A 17,151-nucleotide genomic window follows, 5' to 3' on the forward strand; every position below is an offset into this window, starting at 1 on the left:
AATATCTACCCCTGTGCTAGGGGTTTCTTTATAGTAGATTTTGAAAACCCTAAAAGCAGACAATGTATTCTAGATTTCGACCCTTGGTTTTGGGAAAAATCAGGCCTATTCATGAGGCCATGGAACCCATCATTCGATCCCTCAACAACAGTCATAACCTCAGCACCAGTTTGGGTGAGATTGCCAAACCTACCCTTGCATCTCTGGAATTTATCTTCGCTAAAAGCCATTGGAAATGCAATTGGGAAATTTTATTGCAGGTGCCCAGAAACAGAGGAATATGCCAAAACTACCTATGCATGCATCTGTGTGGAAATGGACTTCAGCGCTAGATTCCCAGCTAAAATACACCTAACAAGTAAAGACTGTGTGAAACTAGAAAATCGATTATGAAAGTGTCCTCTTTAGATGTCGATCCTACCTTGAGACAGGCCACCTAGCCAAAAATTGCCCAAAAGCCCCCCAGAAAAATTCTGCTAGAAAAAATCACCACAGATCTGCATGGTGGGAAGGAGCACAAAAAAAAACACTACATTGTCACCAAAGAAGAATACTCTTGAGAAAACTCTGAATCACAAGAAATCGGGCAAGAAAGAAACAACTCTCAAGACAAGCAGGGGAAAGCCCCGCCCAACAACAAAAGAGTGAACTCGAAAACCCCTCAAGCATCAACATTTATGAGGATTCGAATACCACACAAAATAAATCTTCATTTAACAGCAAAGTAGATCTCCTAGACCAAACTTCTTCTCTGACTATCTTCAAAAAGACGAACACAATAGATCACAAAGCTAATACACCAATGTCCCAAGAACCAGAAGAGATGAAGGAGATGGAAGATAAAGAAAGTAGGAAGACCGTAGAGAAAAAAAGAAAGCAACAAAACCAATCTCGCCAAGAAAGATGAGGAGCCAGACAATTAGAAACTAAGAAAATTATAGGCCTGATAGACAAATTTTGGTCTCAGTGGACGTTAACCACCACCATCATCATTATCATCATCACAATCTTGTTCACTACAAATTTTATCATCTTTGTTTCCTCTTTGAAACTGGAAGAATAGAACAAGTAAGCTTGAACAATAAACACGAGGAATTCATAAATGTACCTATGAGAAAAAAGATAACAATAATTGATATGATCCAAGTTTAAATAGGAAATCACAAATATAACAATGAATCAAGATTTCAGTGAGATGCTCCTAGGCTCTACATTAGGACACAACATAGTGTGACTCTGGGCCCCATCAGGTTCTCCAGTCTAGCATAAAGGCAATATCTAAGATTTGGTTTATGATTTTGTGTATGTTTAAAGTAGATTTGACATTTTTTAATTATTGTAAATAATATTAATTTAATAAAAATATAACTGAATATATATATATGTTTGGTTATATTTAATAAAAATCATTATAAATTATTAATTGTTCCACTCGTATTATGCTGGCTAGATTTTTTTTAAATATTACAACTCATTATCAGCTAGATGTGTTAAAAATGTTCCACTTTTACTATGAGAACCATAAATAACATTTTTAGACATTGATATTTTATATAACTCTAATAGATAAAGTAATTAAAAGTTAAAAAAAAAATAAAAAATTATTTATTTAGTTTGCTTAAATTAAAAGTTTGCATATTCAATACCTAGAATGAAGAAGTAATTAAAAGTATAATAATTCAGTTGAAAAGGAAACGTTTAACTCATTTAATTTTAAATATAAATTTGATAAGTGGGATTCAAAGAAATATTATTAATAATACAAATAATCAATATAGGTAATAAATAAAATATTTTATTATTTAAAAATAAATAACATTAACATATATTTACAAATATATTAATAAAAAATAATGTTTTGATGTTTACCGAATTATTTATAAATAAAATATGTTAATGCCTATATTAAGGATTTCAATATCACCTTGAATGCGTTAACATGTCATAGAAATGTGGGGAGAGGGGCATGTGGAGAGGTAGATTGTTGTCACCCCCCCTTTGCTGAAGAGCATGGGGACATGGCAGTCTGTCCCCAAGAAAGTTTAAATAATGTCACATCTCATAGATTATAACATAAATGCAACGTAAGAGAACTGGATATGCAGGTGAGGAGTGGAGGTGGTATAATGTGAAATGGTTTTCAATAAGGAAACACGTCTGACATTGATTGATTTCAGGTCCTCCCACATGGCGCTTCACATGCAATGCGAAGCTATCGAAAATTTAATTGAGAGGCTCTGCAAAGCTATCAAAAGGTGGTATATTTTTGAACGAAGCATGATTGGTAGAATCTCCAACATGAAGTTCCGAATTTTTCTTTGATTCTCCTGGAGGAGTTGCGGTGGAAGGGTAATTTTAAATTTCCTTCTGTATTTTTTTATGGTGTTTTTTGGTTTCGAAGAGGCATGCACAAAAAAAAGAGTGGTTTCAGAGAAGAAGTTTGGTAGGTTATAGGACAACATCAAGTTATTTTGTGATAGAAAAAGTGCAATTCATTTGGCTAAGAATCTGGCCTATCATAGTAAATCAAAGCATATAACTATCAAGTACCATTTTGTAAGATAGGTTATCACTAAAAAGGGAGTCTCTCTTGAAAAAGTGCATACAAAGGAAAACTGTGCAAACATGTTCAAGAAACCAGTTTTGTTAGAGAAGCTACAATGGTGTCTGGGTTCTCTTGGCTTGCAGAAAAGATAAAATAATAATGGAACAGGGTATTAGGCTAATTGTTGTCAATGTGGAGATTGTTGAGATTTTCTGTTAATTAAATTTGGAGAAAATCTCATGAATGTGACAACAATAGGATTTGTTGCTAAATTAACTCCATTTATTCTTGATGAGGAGTTATTGCATCCTATATTTGTTGTGAGTGAATTTACGATTTAGTTTTCTACTCCCAGCTATTAAAATGTAAGCCCGTAGAGGATATGTGTGATGAGAAGGTGTGAGGAAAAAGAATTCTAGATGTGAAAATCTATTGTTGTAATCTCCTGTTGAGTAATAAGATTGCCGATGCCTCTGTTTGGTGGACGTAGCCAAGATTGGTTGGGTGAACCACGTTAAAATCTCTATTTTTCATGGTTGAATGTTGTGTGTGTCTTATTGGTTTTTAAATTTCCACTGTGTTATCTCTAACATCGCATAGAAAATTAACTAGTATATGATTGTTAGTGCATGTTTCATAAATGATTTAGAGGAAATCTACCGTGTGCCCATCAACTGGTGCTACCGTTACCGACAAGTTGCTAGGGAGGGATTCCTCTCTCAATGGTGAAAATATCAGATTTTCTGGCTGAAATTATCTTCTTCCCCTTGCTGATGTTGGTGCATTATTTTGGTTGAATATCGATAATCTTGGTAGTGAGTCCTAATTGTGAGGAAAATTTTGTGGATTATTATGTTTTCTATTTGTGCAAGGGACGAGATATCTGGGTCTGGATCCTGTAGCTGAAGTAGGTGTATCCTGGGGTGGTCTTAGTTTTGCTCTCCATTGCTTGGTGTTGTCTGTGTTGGAATATGGAACCCATGTTTTACAACTAACATATATTTGGCACATAGAACTTGACATTCAAAAAATTCTCGCCTCGAAAGTATGATTTGGTTTATTGGTAACTATCAAAATCTAGTCATTGATAGTGGGGGCTTCTATTAGCTCCTAATATGCTTCTTGGATGGGTGCTCATCTGGAATTGTTATTCTAGAAATTAAAGAAGGTTGAAAGTGTAGACGTGATTTTCTTAGTAGGTGGAGAGTGGCTAGAAATTACATGGTGGAACCTTCTATCCAAAACAACACACAATTTGAGTTTTATTGAGAGGAGACTGCATCATTGGAAGCCTGCACTATACATAGATTAGTAAAAATGTCATTAGTATTGGGATTAGTTCAAATCGATGTAGATGTCATGTCAATGAGCCAGAGATCACATGGGGAAGCATACTATCACGAGAGGGCCCAAATGGGGCAATCTTGTTGGCACCAACGCTGGTAAGACTTCGTTGGATGTTACAGGGAGTTCACTACTGATCTAATTTAGGTAGAAATTGCTAGACTTGACAATGAGGCTCCCTCTCATAGATCATTACTCTCTGAAATTCAAGTACTGGTTGAATGGGTTGATTGGATCACTGATGCAGAGTACATTAGAGGTTCTTCAACCAATATATGTAGACCATAGATTTATATTGGAATATGAACAGGGCACAGTGTAATCTAAGTCACCAGGTTCGTGTTTAAGTTCGAGTTCAGCAACCATGAAATTTGAATAAAGTTTGGCAACTAAAATTTTGTCGATAAAATTTGACATATAGAAATTCGAAAAAAAATGTATATATATATATATATATATATATATATATATATATATATATATATATATATATATAGATATATATATATATATATATATATATATATATATATATATATATATATATAATCAATTTAAAGTCAAATTCAAATAAATTTTTGGCTTAGCAAGAGAACAGAGGCTAGACTCCATATGAGAAATGGTATGGCAGCAAACATCCTATTTCACATTTCAAAATTTCTGGATCTGCTGCATGGGCTTATGCTCCTAAATTTGCAGTTGTGTAAATTCTTGCCTTATGAATCTTCAAAATAATTGTGACTTTGGGACATTTCTTACAATTTATGACCACATAAAAGAAAATGATAAATCAGACATACAAGCTAAAGAATTCTAATAGAGACAAAACTGAAAGTCTGAAATTCGAGTATGAAAGATCACTCAAAGAAAGCAATTTATTTATCAAAAGCACTTCAATCTTTTAAAGATAGATTGGCATAAAAAATATACAAAAATAGTTTTAAAGCATTTTCATTGTCCTTTCAAACCCTTGTTGACTAAAGATGGAGTTACTATTCTTATGTTGGAACAAGTACAAGACAGCAAAGGCCAAAAACATTCACTTATATTGGTTTAAATATGACACATGATACATCCACTAACACATACAAATAGATATTCTTTTGGCAGTTCAATGAAAAACTCTGCATTAGATTTTATAAGATACAAAACCATCTGACAGATGTATGCTTTCCTCACTGTGCATTTCCCAAGAAAAAGCTTTTGTGCTGACATGAAAAATAAAGCAGTGAAATCGCTGCATAGCAGCAAAATCAAAAGCAGAAAAAACCAAACAGAACTGCATAAAGGTAACTCTATTTCACATGCAAAAGACTGTTTAAACTTTAAAGTAGCTTGGCAGTTTTAGAAAATTGTTCATCCAAAAACTAAACTAGAAATCTAAACCAGGAACACAAGTTTTATTCTTGATGTTCCTGCTGCCCACTTGTTACATCAAAAATTTTTATGTCATCAAGAGCAGTATGAGCTGTGAATCCGCTAGATGCTTCAGCACCAGATTCATCAGTGAATTCCCTGTCATTGTTTATGTCACTATTAATGTACAAATCAACATCATCCATTGTTGCATTTGGAATAGGATCGATCCACAAAGTAGAAGAATTGGATGACTCTTTAGCCTCATTCTTCAATGCCAATTGCAAGTTACTATGAACATAAACAAGATCTTCTAATCTTCCAGATGACAATATATTTCTTTTTTTGGAATGAATGTGGTCAAAGGAACTCCAATTCCTTTCACATGCTGATGCACTTGTTCCCTGGCTTAAGATATGAATTGCAAAATAATGCAATTCTGGTGCCCCTAAACCATAAAATTCCCATCGTAGTGCTGGATCACTTTTGCTCCTATCATACTTTGCTGATTTTGTTCCAAATAACCCTTCTTCTGACCTGTATGCCCTCAACTGACTTCTGATCAAACCTACAATCTCTGGATCTGGATTTAGCTTCTCAATAGACTGGATAAGTCCATTCATGATTTCTTCATCCCTATGTCTTGGTAACCCAAACAATCTAGGGTCCAAATAGCATGCCACTGCATGTAATGGACTATGCATCATCTTCCATCTATGATCAATTAAATCCCATATCTCCTTGTAATCAGCTTCCACATTATTAAAAGCAGTTGCAATGGCCTCTTTGCAACGATCAAGGCTTTCATAAACAAAACCCATGAAAGATTTGTCACTATCAACCATGCAGAGCACATTAACAATTGGGCCACAAATTTTTAAAACCTTGTTTGCATTTTCCCAAAAGCCATTATTGAGCACTATTTGTTCAACATTTTTCCCCTTAGTTTCTTTTGAGAGGGTAGATCTCTCCCACTCAGTGTTGCAAAAAACAACTCTTAGGCTCGCTTTTTCCTCAACAACTCTTTTCAGAGTAATATAAAAAGTGGAAAACCTTGTATCACAAGGCCTCAACAACTCTTTTGATGCATTCTTCTTGTATATGTTCAAAGTGAGACGATGGTTGACGATGAAGTTTTAAATTGTTTTGGCTCTTCGGATTGTTTCATTGACCCAAGGAAATTTGGCTAAGTCATGCAACATTAAATCCAAGCAATGAGCTGCACAAGGGGTCCAATAAATCTGATTATATTTTTCCATAATCAGCTTCCCTACACCAACATAATTTGATGCATTATCTGTAACAACATGGACAAAATTTTCCACCCCAACCTCTTGAATCTCTTCATCCAAAATTCCAAAAATAAATTCTGATGTCTTCACTAGATCCATTGCATTTATTGCCTTCAAGAAAAGTACCCCTTGAGGATAATAAACAGGCACATTGATCAATGGGCGATGACACAAATTTGACCAACCATCACTCAAAATTGTGCATCCTGTAAGCTTCCAAGACTCTTTAATATCAACCAACTTTTGTGTCACTCTGTCTTTCGCTCTCTTTAGCAAAGTTGTCCTTAAAGCTTCAGATCTAGGAGGAACATAGCCCTTCCCAAAATCAATGGCCTTTTTAATTTCATTTTTAAACTATGTACTCCTCACCACATTAAAGGGAATTGCACATGCATAAAATACTCAGCAACAACATCATCTACTTCTTGTTTCTCAACAGGTTTCCAGAATTGATTTAATGTTTTCGTTCCACCTGTTTTTGCTTGAGTAGAACTTGATCCACCAATGTTTGAAACTGAATTAATGGTGTTGGAGGAAGACATGGCAATCTCCCTCTCAATTCGCTGCCTCTTATTTACCCTTTTTTGCTTTTGCATCTGTGAATTGGAATGGTCTTTCTGCACTGTGGCTTTTTGTTCATCGGTGATCTTAGTGCAGGCTTCAACACCACCTCCACTTCCATTGCTAATACCGAGAAGGTGATCCACTGCTCTAGTCAAAGTGCCAGTGAAATTATGTCCGCACAGCTGACATGAAAGACTAAAACCATCTTTTTGGACAAAATTCTAAGCTACAGTAGTTCATTTTGGGGGTGCCATTGAAGGTCTGAAATGTCTGCAATGTCTGAAATGTCTGCAATTTTTTTTGAAATTACATTTTCGTTAGTTAGAATTTAGAAAAAGGAAAAGTGATTCAAAACAGTTTTCTTACACAGGCCAGGCATCACAATTTTGTTTTACGTGACTTCCAGTTTGGAACCAAGTGGAAATAAGTTACAAGATTTATGTAAATATAAATGCTGCTGAAGGCAAGAAAAGAAACAAAACGAACAGTTCAACTTCCAGTTCCATGACAATTAATTGCTCCCATTATTGGCTGAGGGCTCACTTCATGGTTTACTGCTAGGATTTATATCTGTTTTAAATTTTAATTAAGGGCAGGTAAAAACAGGTGTCTTAATTCCATGACAATTAAGACAGATGCTGACTCTATCCTTGATTTCTGTAAATCTCTTATTCAAGAAAATCTGTCAGATAATGACAAACTGGACTAAGGATACTTCTCCCACCAAACAATAGAATTATAAAAATGTTTTGATTGGAACAATCCATAGTCTACATATTGATACAACTTTTAAGTTTTAACAGCCAAAAGTTTAATAGGTTTGACAGCCAAGTGTTCAGTGTTCACTACTAAAGTGTTTAACAGCCAAGGTGCACGGTGCACCTTACAAACTTATATCATACACCACTGATCCTTCATAGAGGGCGTACACACAGAACCTTGATTCCTGAACACCTACTATATTGGCTGCTGTTTTGATGGCACAGTTATACTGCTAAATGTTCTTATCAGCACTTTTTTCTTTATCGGCATGTCCTATGGATGGATACTATTTATATATACCAGTTTTATTCGGATGTATTTTATTTTTTGAACAGTTATGAATGGTTGCTCACAGGACTTAACAGTCATTTTTTCCAGACAGGTTTTTTGGACCAAGCCACTATATGGCTGATTTTTGAAGTGCAGTTCATGCACATTATAACTTATATCCTGGCATTTTCAGGAGATCAATTGCCTTCACCATGTAACTAAATCATGATGTGGAAGACAAATAGCACAAACCATAAGTTAAAAGTTGAAGCCCCCTACATTCGACATGATGAGTCAGCACAGTAACATCATCGCTTAAGATCTCTGAAATCTCGGGCAAGCACAGTGACACATAATCTCGGGTTTCTCTGTGATTTTTTGTGGGAAAAAGGACTTCAGATACCTCTGCTATCTTTGGTGATGATCACAGTGAAATATAAGTTTAACAGTCTCGTGACAAAGGTCTCTTCTCGATTTCAGTGACTACTGTCTTGGAAGTTAGAGTCTCGGTATGCATACGAAGAACCTCAGTCATACTCTGTCTCGGCTTATATTAATATATATACATAGTCACAGTCTTGATCTCACAGTCTTGGTGTATCTACAGACTACAATGGAGAGGATCATACAGTCTCGGCATATGAATGACTTCTACGAGAAGACCTTTTACACCTCAAATTATAGCCTACAAGTTACAGTTACGACTCCTACCTGAACGCTGAGGCCTTGTGAATCGTGATACGCATCAGCAGCTGAGACGCGTCGGGCAGACTGGTCACTGAAATGAAAGTTATGAAACCCTCCGGTAGGCTGCAGCTGTAGAGTGTAGACTGGACTGTTTGCTGTGAGTTTGGAGTCTGGACCGCAATGAAATGAAACCCTTCGACGTTCGCACAACCAAACAATGCAACAATGAAACCCGGCGAGCAATAAAACCCGCGGGCTAAAACGCGCGAAAAAAATGAACTGAAATGAATTTCATCGAACATCAAGCGAATTTAATCGAACTTCAAACGATTTTGTTCGGAAAAAATTCGAATTTGCCTTGAAATTCAAGTTCACCATAAAATTCGGCGAACTTGAATGAATATATTCGTTTCTGCTTAAAATTCGCCGAATTTCGAATTTAATCGTTGAAATTCGTCGAATCTGGTGACTAAGATTGTAATTGATAGACATGAGCATGGAGATGATGTCCTCCATTCCTTCGATCACCTCCAAAACGACCTGAACTGTATGGATCACAGATTAGATCAGATAAAACAACAGCTCAGCTTACCTCCTATGGGTAATACTGCTTAAGAGAAGGGTAAATCCTTTATTCGAATTGTTGTTTATAATTTAGATCCTTTAGAATAATATCTTATGTATTTTCTCTATTGTAATTCCCTTTAATCAGTGCATCTCAAGGTAGATCTCCAATTACAGTGGATGTTTTGTATCTTCATTTTTCTATTTTGCATCTCATTGCTTTCTCCCAAGGGTTTTATTATTATTTATAATCAGGTCTCCCTAGTGAAAGATTGAAATGGACTATTCCGTTTATGATGCAATCTTTAGTTTTTTCAATTAATATAATATTCACCTTAAAAAAAGTATTTCAATGTGAGTATATATGTATTACAAAAATTAAATTCTTATCGCTAAAACATTTTAAATATTTAAATATTATCACTATTTTACATTCTTGCCCACCTATATTTTTCAAGTAGTTTTATGTAAAATTTATTGAGGAATTGAATCTCTTGAGTTGCAAATCCTTTTTTAGTTTTTCACTTTAAAATAATTTTGTATATCAAAGATTGGATCCCTCTTGGAAAATAGTAGATCTGTGTTTAAGATGGATATATACTATTATTAAAAACATATAAAATGAAAGTTCAAAGTATGATGAATTTAGCTTTGAATTTAACTCCATGTGAAAAAAATTCCTTCATAAAAAATCATTAACAAGATTTGATTTTAAATTCAAATTTAATAAAAAAAGTAAATTAATTTTAAATTTTTTGAAAATATAAAGCTGATTTAGATTATAGATGTATTTTTTAATTACAAAATTAATAACTTTTATTTGAAAATTTCCATATAAATTATAAGATCGTTATTTTTATGTGATAATTTAGTGATATAATTCATGTTTTGATGATATTTTGTTGCTTTGTGGACTTTAGAAAGGCTTTCAATATGGTTCCTAGAAACAACATATGCAATAGATTAGAAGAGCTAAAGGTTCCTTCCGAGTTGAGAACTGTTGCTATAAGGTTATACGAGAATGTAGTTGCCAAGTTAAACAGCAATGAGGGCTTGTCGAAAGATATTAAGTGTAATATCGGAGTTAAAGAAGGTTGCCCCCTCTCCCCAACCCTATTTGGTATTTACATCGACAAGCTAGAAGGTTGTTTAGAGGAAGCAGGTTGTGCTGGCACGATCTTAGCTGGGATAGTCATCATCCTTCTTCTCTATGATGATGATATTTTTCTTATCGCAAGGTGCCCATTTGATCTTGATAAGAAAATTACACTTCTTAACGATTTATGCTCTACCATGGGTATGACTGTTAACACAGACAAAACAAAAGTTATGATTATCAAATCCAAGAGGGACACTTACGCTAATTTTATGTATGACAATAGTAACTTGGAGGAAGTGTCTTCTTATAGGTACCTAGTGTTAGCCTCCTATACCAATAGGTTCTCATCTCTCATGATTGACAGTGGAAGTGCCAAAAATGCTTACCTTCCATCCTGCTAAGGTTCCATTTTTGTGAAAGAAACAGACAGTTTAAACAATGTAAAGAGGGTATGCCCTAAAAGAAAAATCAAAGGGCAAGAAAAGGAATTGGTCAATAAAAAAATAAAAGAAATGAACCCCAAACAAAGACCATGAGAGTGGCTAGTCCAAATTGCCACTACTAGTTTGATGGGTGGTCCAACAGCTCAAGCTGGGCCTCACCATGTGTTAAATTGCATGTTGTAGATTAGAAAGGAAGTACCTGTTCAAACAGCTCAAGCTTGACAGATGACTAGGTGGATAGAGAAAGAAAGGTGCCCAACTGCTTAATCTAGGCCCTTTGAAGTCAAAAGGGTAGATTTAGATAGGAGGGCAGCAAAAAGAAAAGAAAATTATCAGGGTTTGCAAGACCAAGTGCACCCATACAAAATGAAGAAAAAATGTTAGGCATAATAGGCAGGGTAGGCAGTTGAAGGTTGCAGAAAGCATAATCCAAGCACATCACTTGGAGTAAATCAAAGTGGCCATCAGCAGGAAAGGCAATAACAATGGCCTATATGGCAAAAAGTGCCAAATCATCACTAACTTCCCTCATTCCCTTCAAAGTTTCTTACTAACCTCCCATGAACACTGCAGGATCTGCCTGGTCAGTCCTCCTCATACTCTTCATTTGTACAAATTTTATGTCATAAATGACTTTTTTCTTTGAAAAGAAGCCACATTTCTTGTGTAAAAATTCTTTTCATTTTGATCTACTTCCTAACTAAGTTTGATTCCTGAAAAGATTAGTAACTACCACTTCCCATTCTCATTCCCCCCAGTACCAACTACTAACTGTATTTACATTAAATCCCCTATGTCCCCCTTTCCCCTACTATTATAACACCATGGTGTATAAAACCCCAAGCAATGTATAAATATCCCCCCTTTAGCACTATAGCTAAATAAGTTTGTCTAAGGGAGACATCAGTCCACCAGGGACTATGGTCAACCCTGCTCTGGGATTACTCCAACCTCTGGTCAGAGTAATAACCTACCCTAAACCCTCATTTCCTCTTTTTTCCTAAGCAATTTCATAAAGCCCCTTTCCCTCTGCTTAAACCTAACTCTAACCCTTTGTTCCCCCCGACAGATTAATTCAAAAACCCACAAAAACCCCAAAACCCAAAGTCCCGCACCCCAAATATTAAATTGAATATTTTGATGGTCGGGCGGGACCCAACCCAAAGTTGCGCGATCGATCAACAGCGCCCGCCAACCGTCGATCATCCACCGCCCCCGATCCAACAGTGGGCGGTCTTTTTCAAACCCCGACATGCCTCCCTTTAACGTCAAGGGAGATGGCGGTATTGGAGGCCGTACCCGGGACGCGTGGCAAACGGCGGGGTTGTTCGGAGCCCCCCTCCCCGATACCGCCTTCGCCCAAAGGTGGTGCGGGGAGACCGCTTACCACCTCCCTGATACCGCCCCTCTGACACCACATCACCCACACGTCACTATGACGTCGTGCCACCTCTGCCCGCCCTCGTGCCTCGTGGCCCTCCACGTAGCCCTGCCACCGCTCTCTGCCCGCCACTATGTCCAGCCACGCTGGCCTCCAGCTCAGCGTCCACGTCACCCTCCGTACCCCGGGCCCGCCATGACATCATGCTGACGTCATCGGCGGAAAAGCGCCAATGACCCTTTTTGTCCAAATTTGTTGTTAAAAAGCGCGGTTTTGGCCGTTTTATGTCATTTTCAAGCGAAAGTGACCGAGCCGTTGCAAGCCACCTCATCGCGAAATTACCTCCGAACCGCCAAATTCGAAGTTGCAGCTGCCACAACTTGTCAATTCAGCTGCATTGAGCACCCCCTGTTCGGCCCGAAGGTTTTCCCTGCTGTTTATCCAGGTATTCACCATAATTCTCTTGTTTTGCCCCTATGCATGTCATTCTCTGCAAATTCTCCATTAAGCACCTGTCAAATCCCAAATTGTACACTGTCTACTACTTAATTTGGAACTAAATCAACCCACATTGCCCCAGCTCCATAAATTTGATATTCAAACGACAAACTCACGAGCTAAAATTACAAATTTGTCCTCGAGTTGCCCGGCATTGTTCCTTTTTGCCGAGTGCAGGCCCAAAGCTTCATTTCACCAATTTGAGTCCTACATTCCCTCTGCAATTCACCCTCATCAATTCACAATCCCTGTGAATTTAACCAAGCAAAGTAGAGACAGTCCTGCATAGCCTGCTTATCCTACTTTGAAAACAATCTCTATCACTGTCTGTATTCAGTTTGTCACTTGAGCTTAAAGGAGCCTTGCAAACCATTGCACTTATCTTGTTCAAATTTAGAAGTTACATAAGGGCTGCTCCTGCACCCACAACTTTCAGTGTTGCCCCCATAAAAACACCAAATAAAGACCTGGAGTCCTTGCCCCTTGCTGACAGGGACTACCTCATCCAAGATTTTGTGGGTAACAGGGACCATTTGCAGACCTTCAGGGAATTGAGAGATGACTACCTGAATGGCAAGGATACATATGGGATATGGGAGTCAAATCTGCCATACTACTGTCTCCCCTCTGTCAATATTTTTCCGGAGATTATTCACCTATGTGCTGAAAATTATGATGTGCAGCACAGAGCTGTTAAGTCTCCATCTGGGAGCATCCTCTTTCACATTAATGCTGAATCCATCAACCAGATGCTTAACTTCAATCAAACTGAGCTGCTGTTCCCTTTCTCCATGAACTATCTGCTGGACACAGGTGCCAAGATGAGCACTGAGGACAGGCAAAGGATCACCCAGACATTTATGAGGCCCGACTGCTAGCCCACAAGGCCACCTCCCTACTTATATGTCCACTTTACTGATGTAGGAAAACTTCTGCTGGACATGATTTCATATGTGTTAGGCTATAAAACCAGTGAATTTGTTGATGAGACAGTGCTGGTACTACTATCTGCCTACAACCCAGGCCAACCTCCTGCCTACAAATATAATTTTGTCAAATTCATAGCTAACAAGATTCATGAGCAGCTGTGCAAAGTAGACAGAGAGGGCATCTTCAAGTATTCATCTTATATCTACCACCTTTTCATGTACTATCAGTCCGAGGCTTTTCCATGCTACATCAAAAAGCTGGACTCTAAAGGGGAAAGAATATTTGTTATCTTCTGGACATCTGTCTATCATCAAGTGCAAAAGTCACCATATTCATATTGTGAATTCATTGATCAGTTTGTTTATCCAGTCTCTTGTTTATTAATGAGGTCCCCTCCTCCCAGAATATCATTTGAAATACAGAAGGTCCTGCAGCTCTCCAAGAATTACAAAATAGGTGATTGGTACCTATATGAGGATCATACAGTCATCAGAGTCTATGGCTGTGAGCTCTGTCCATACAGGCTCCCAAAATATGTGCCCATGAGGCTATTTGCCTTGGAATATTATAGGCAGCTAATTCACTCTGACCTCACTCACTTTCTCAGTTCCAAAAAGAAAGCCCATCTCAAGTTCAAGCACCATCTGGGCCCCTTCATCATGAACAAAAAAGAGGGATGGCAAGATGCTGAGCTAATCTTTAAAGATAAGTACATGCTCTCAAAAAGCTTCCGGTGGGTCCCCTATGACCCTGAAGGCTTCATCACTGCTAGAAGAATTAAGTACAGGCTATTAGCCTATGAGCATTGCAAGTACCCACATATTGAAAAATATGCCAATCAGCAAGAATGGCTGCAAGACACTTTAATTGAAAAATTAACTGAAGAAGAGATAATGCAAAAGAATGTCAAAGATTTGGAAAAGACTCTTGACCTAGATTCTGTGCAGCAGGTACCCTTCAAACGACCGCACCTAGTAGGAGAAGGGACCTCGGCCACAACAACTGCACCAGCCACACAGGCACCTTCTACAGCAGCACCAGGTACAGACAAAGGTAAAGGGATAATGGGAGCTGGAGAGGAAGCACCAAAAGAACAGCCTGCCCCTTCAAGTGAGCAGCAACAAGAGCAGACTCCCCCTCCACAAACTGAGCCACCAGCAGCTCCAATCTTGCAAAATCCATCACATGAGGAGAGGGGTAAGAAGAGAGAAAGAGAAGAGTCCACTCCTGCAAGTGGATCCTCCCAGCAACCGGAGACCAAAAGGCAAAGGGTTGACTCCCCAGAGGTAGAAGAAATCAGTGAAGAAGTCCTTGACAGTTCAAGGAAAGATGGGGAGGGCAGCTAACATACAGGTACAAGCTCCTTTCAGCAGGAGCAGGGAGTACAGCTTGGCTTGGAGGTGTCATCCTCCACTCAGCAGAGAAAGAAGCCTAAAAGCACTAAGGCTTATTCCAAGCAAATAAAGGCACAAAATGACTTGCTGAGAGTAGAGGTGTATAAACAGTTTCTAAATGCAACACCAGCCCAACAAGAAAGGCTAATGTCTGTATATGACATTAAAGAGGAGAAAATGATCCTCAGTCATTTTAAGCCTAAAGTGCCGCAGCCTAAGTCAGCTGCAGATTTTGTAAGGACAAGGGTGGAGGTCATGGCAAAAGACATTCACCCCATGGACCAAATAGAACTCCACAAGCAAACTGGAGAAATGGTCTATGCCACCTTGGTGGACAGGGCATCCATGGCCCATGAATTAAAAGAATCATTGAAAAATACCAACATTCAGTTGGATTTTGAGAGAATGTCTGTTGGGTCCCTATAATACTAGTGATTACCCCATTACTATTGTAGTTATACCCCTTATTTATATTGTTGTGCCCCTATTACCCCCATATTGTTATTTCTGTGCCCCATAGAATCCCTCTATTGTTATTTTTGTGGCTTTATATTATTATTGTTAGGTCGGCTGGATTATATTGTGACTCCTTAGACTCCTATATATAGAAAGGAGGTTTTGTCATTTGTATCATCCAAGAATTGTTCATTTATGTAATGTAAAGGAGGTTGCCCCCTCGAAGAGGCTGAATTCTAAGGCGTGGATCTCTCTTTTCTATCTTTTTGTGAGCTGGTTTCATAACATTTGGTATCAGAGCTTTGGATTCTAGGGTTTCGCTGCTCCAAACAGGTCATCGTGGCATTTTCGCTATAACTTTTTTTCTGTGACGTTTCAGAAGTCGCAAAAAAAACCCATTTGAGAAGAATTGGCGCTGAACCTTGGGTCCGAATTTCAGAGCTTTTCGCGCGATATTTTCGGAGATATGATCTGAGGAAGTTGGCCTTTTTGCAGACTCCTGAATTACATTCAAAACAGGTGACCTGGGGAAAATCGTCATAACTTTCTCTCTGAGGATCGGATTGAAATTTCGTAAAAAGGTACAGAAAGAGGACGGACTGTAGTTTCTTGTGTGTGTGTTTCAGATTCAAAGGTTGAAACAGTGACTCGTGGCACGTCGTACAAGTTCGCTCTACTGAACAGTCTAAAAGCAAGTCACTGTGGGAGATTTCACATAACTCTTCCTTGGAGAATCCAATTTGGCTCAGACTTGTGGCATTGGAAAGAGGACGTAGAAGGCTACTACAGGTAGCAATTTCAGAACTGGATGATCCGAAATTACAGAGATACATCAGATTCAATATCAGGCTTCTATAAAGTGAAAAAAGGTGTGTAGTTTTTTTTAAATTTTTGTGTAAGCTTGGTTTAATGGAATTCAAAGGGCATAGTAAAGCATTATTATCGGTAACTGATGCCCCGAGGAAAGAAAATGCAAACACCTAGTAAGGAACCTGAAAGCTCTAGCATGACTCATGAAGAAGAGGAAGAAATGCTACATGATATATCAAAATTACAAGAACAAGTGCAACAAATGTCACGCTCACAAAAGCTAACAGAAGCTAAGATAAGTGGCGTGGAATCTAAGATAAAGGGCATGGAAGCTAAGATGGATGATTCGAAGATAGATTTGAAGAGAGACATGGCAGATTTGAAGACAGATTTGAAGACAGACATGGCAGATTTGAAGACAGATTTGACAAATTTTCTACAAGAAATACTTACTAATGGTGAAAAGGTAGTAAAGGAAACTCATGATGAGAACAAAAGAAATGTTAATCATGATTCCATAGACGCTAATGTTGGATCGAAGACTCACCATATTCCAAAAATCGATATGAGGAAGTTTGATGGCAAGGATCCCGCCACATGGATATTACAGATGGAGCAATTCTTCGATCTCAATAATGTGCAAAACACACAAAAGGTACGTATGGCAACTGTATATTTGGAACCAAATCAGTTTGTATGGTATCAATGGCTTTTCTCTCGTAAACAATTTATCACTTGGGCAATTTTTACGGAAGA

Source organism: Pinus tabuliformis, chromosome J (genome assembly GCF_031772625.1).
Source record: "Pinus tabuliformis cultivar Carrire ecotype Pingquan chromosome J, CPIR1, whole genome shotgun sequence".
NCBI classification, from domain to species: domain Eukaryota; kingdom Viridiplantae; phylum Streptophyta; class Pinopsida; order Pinales; family Pinaceae; genus Pinus; species Pinus tabuliformis.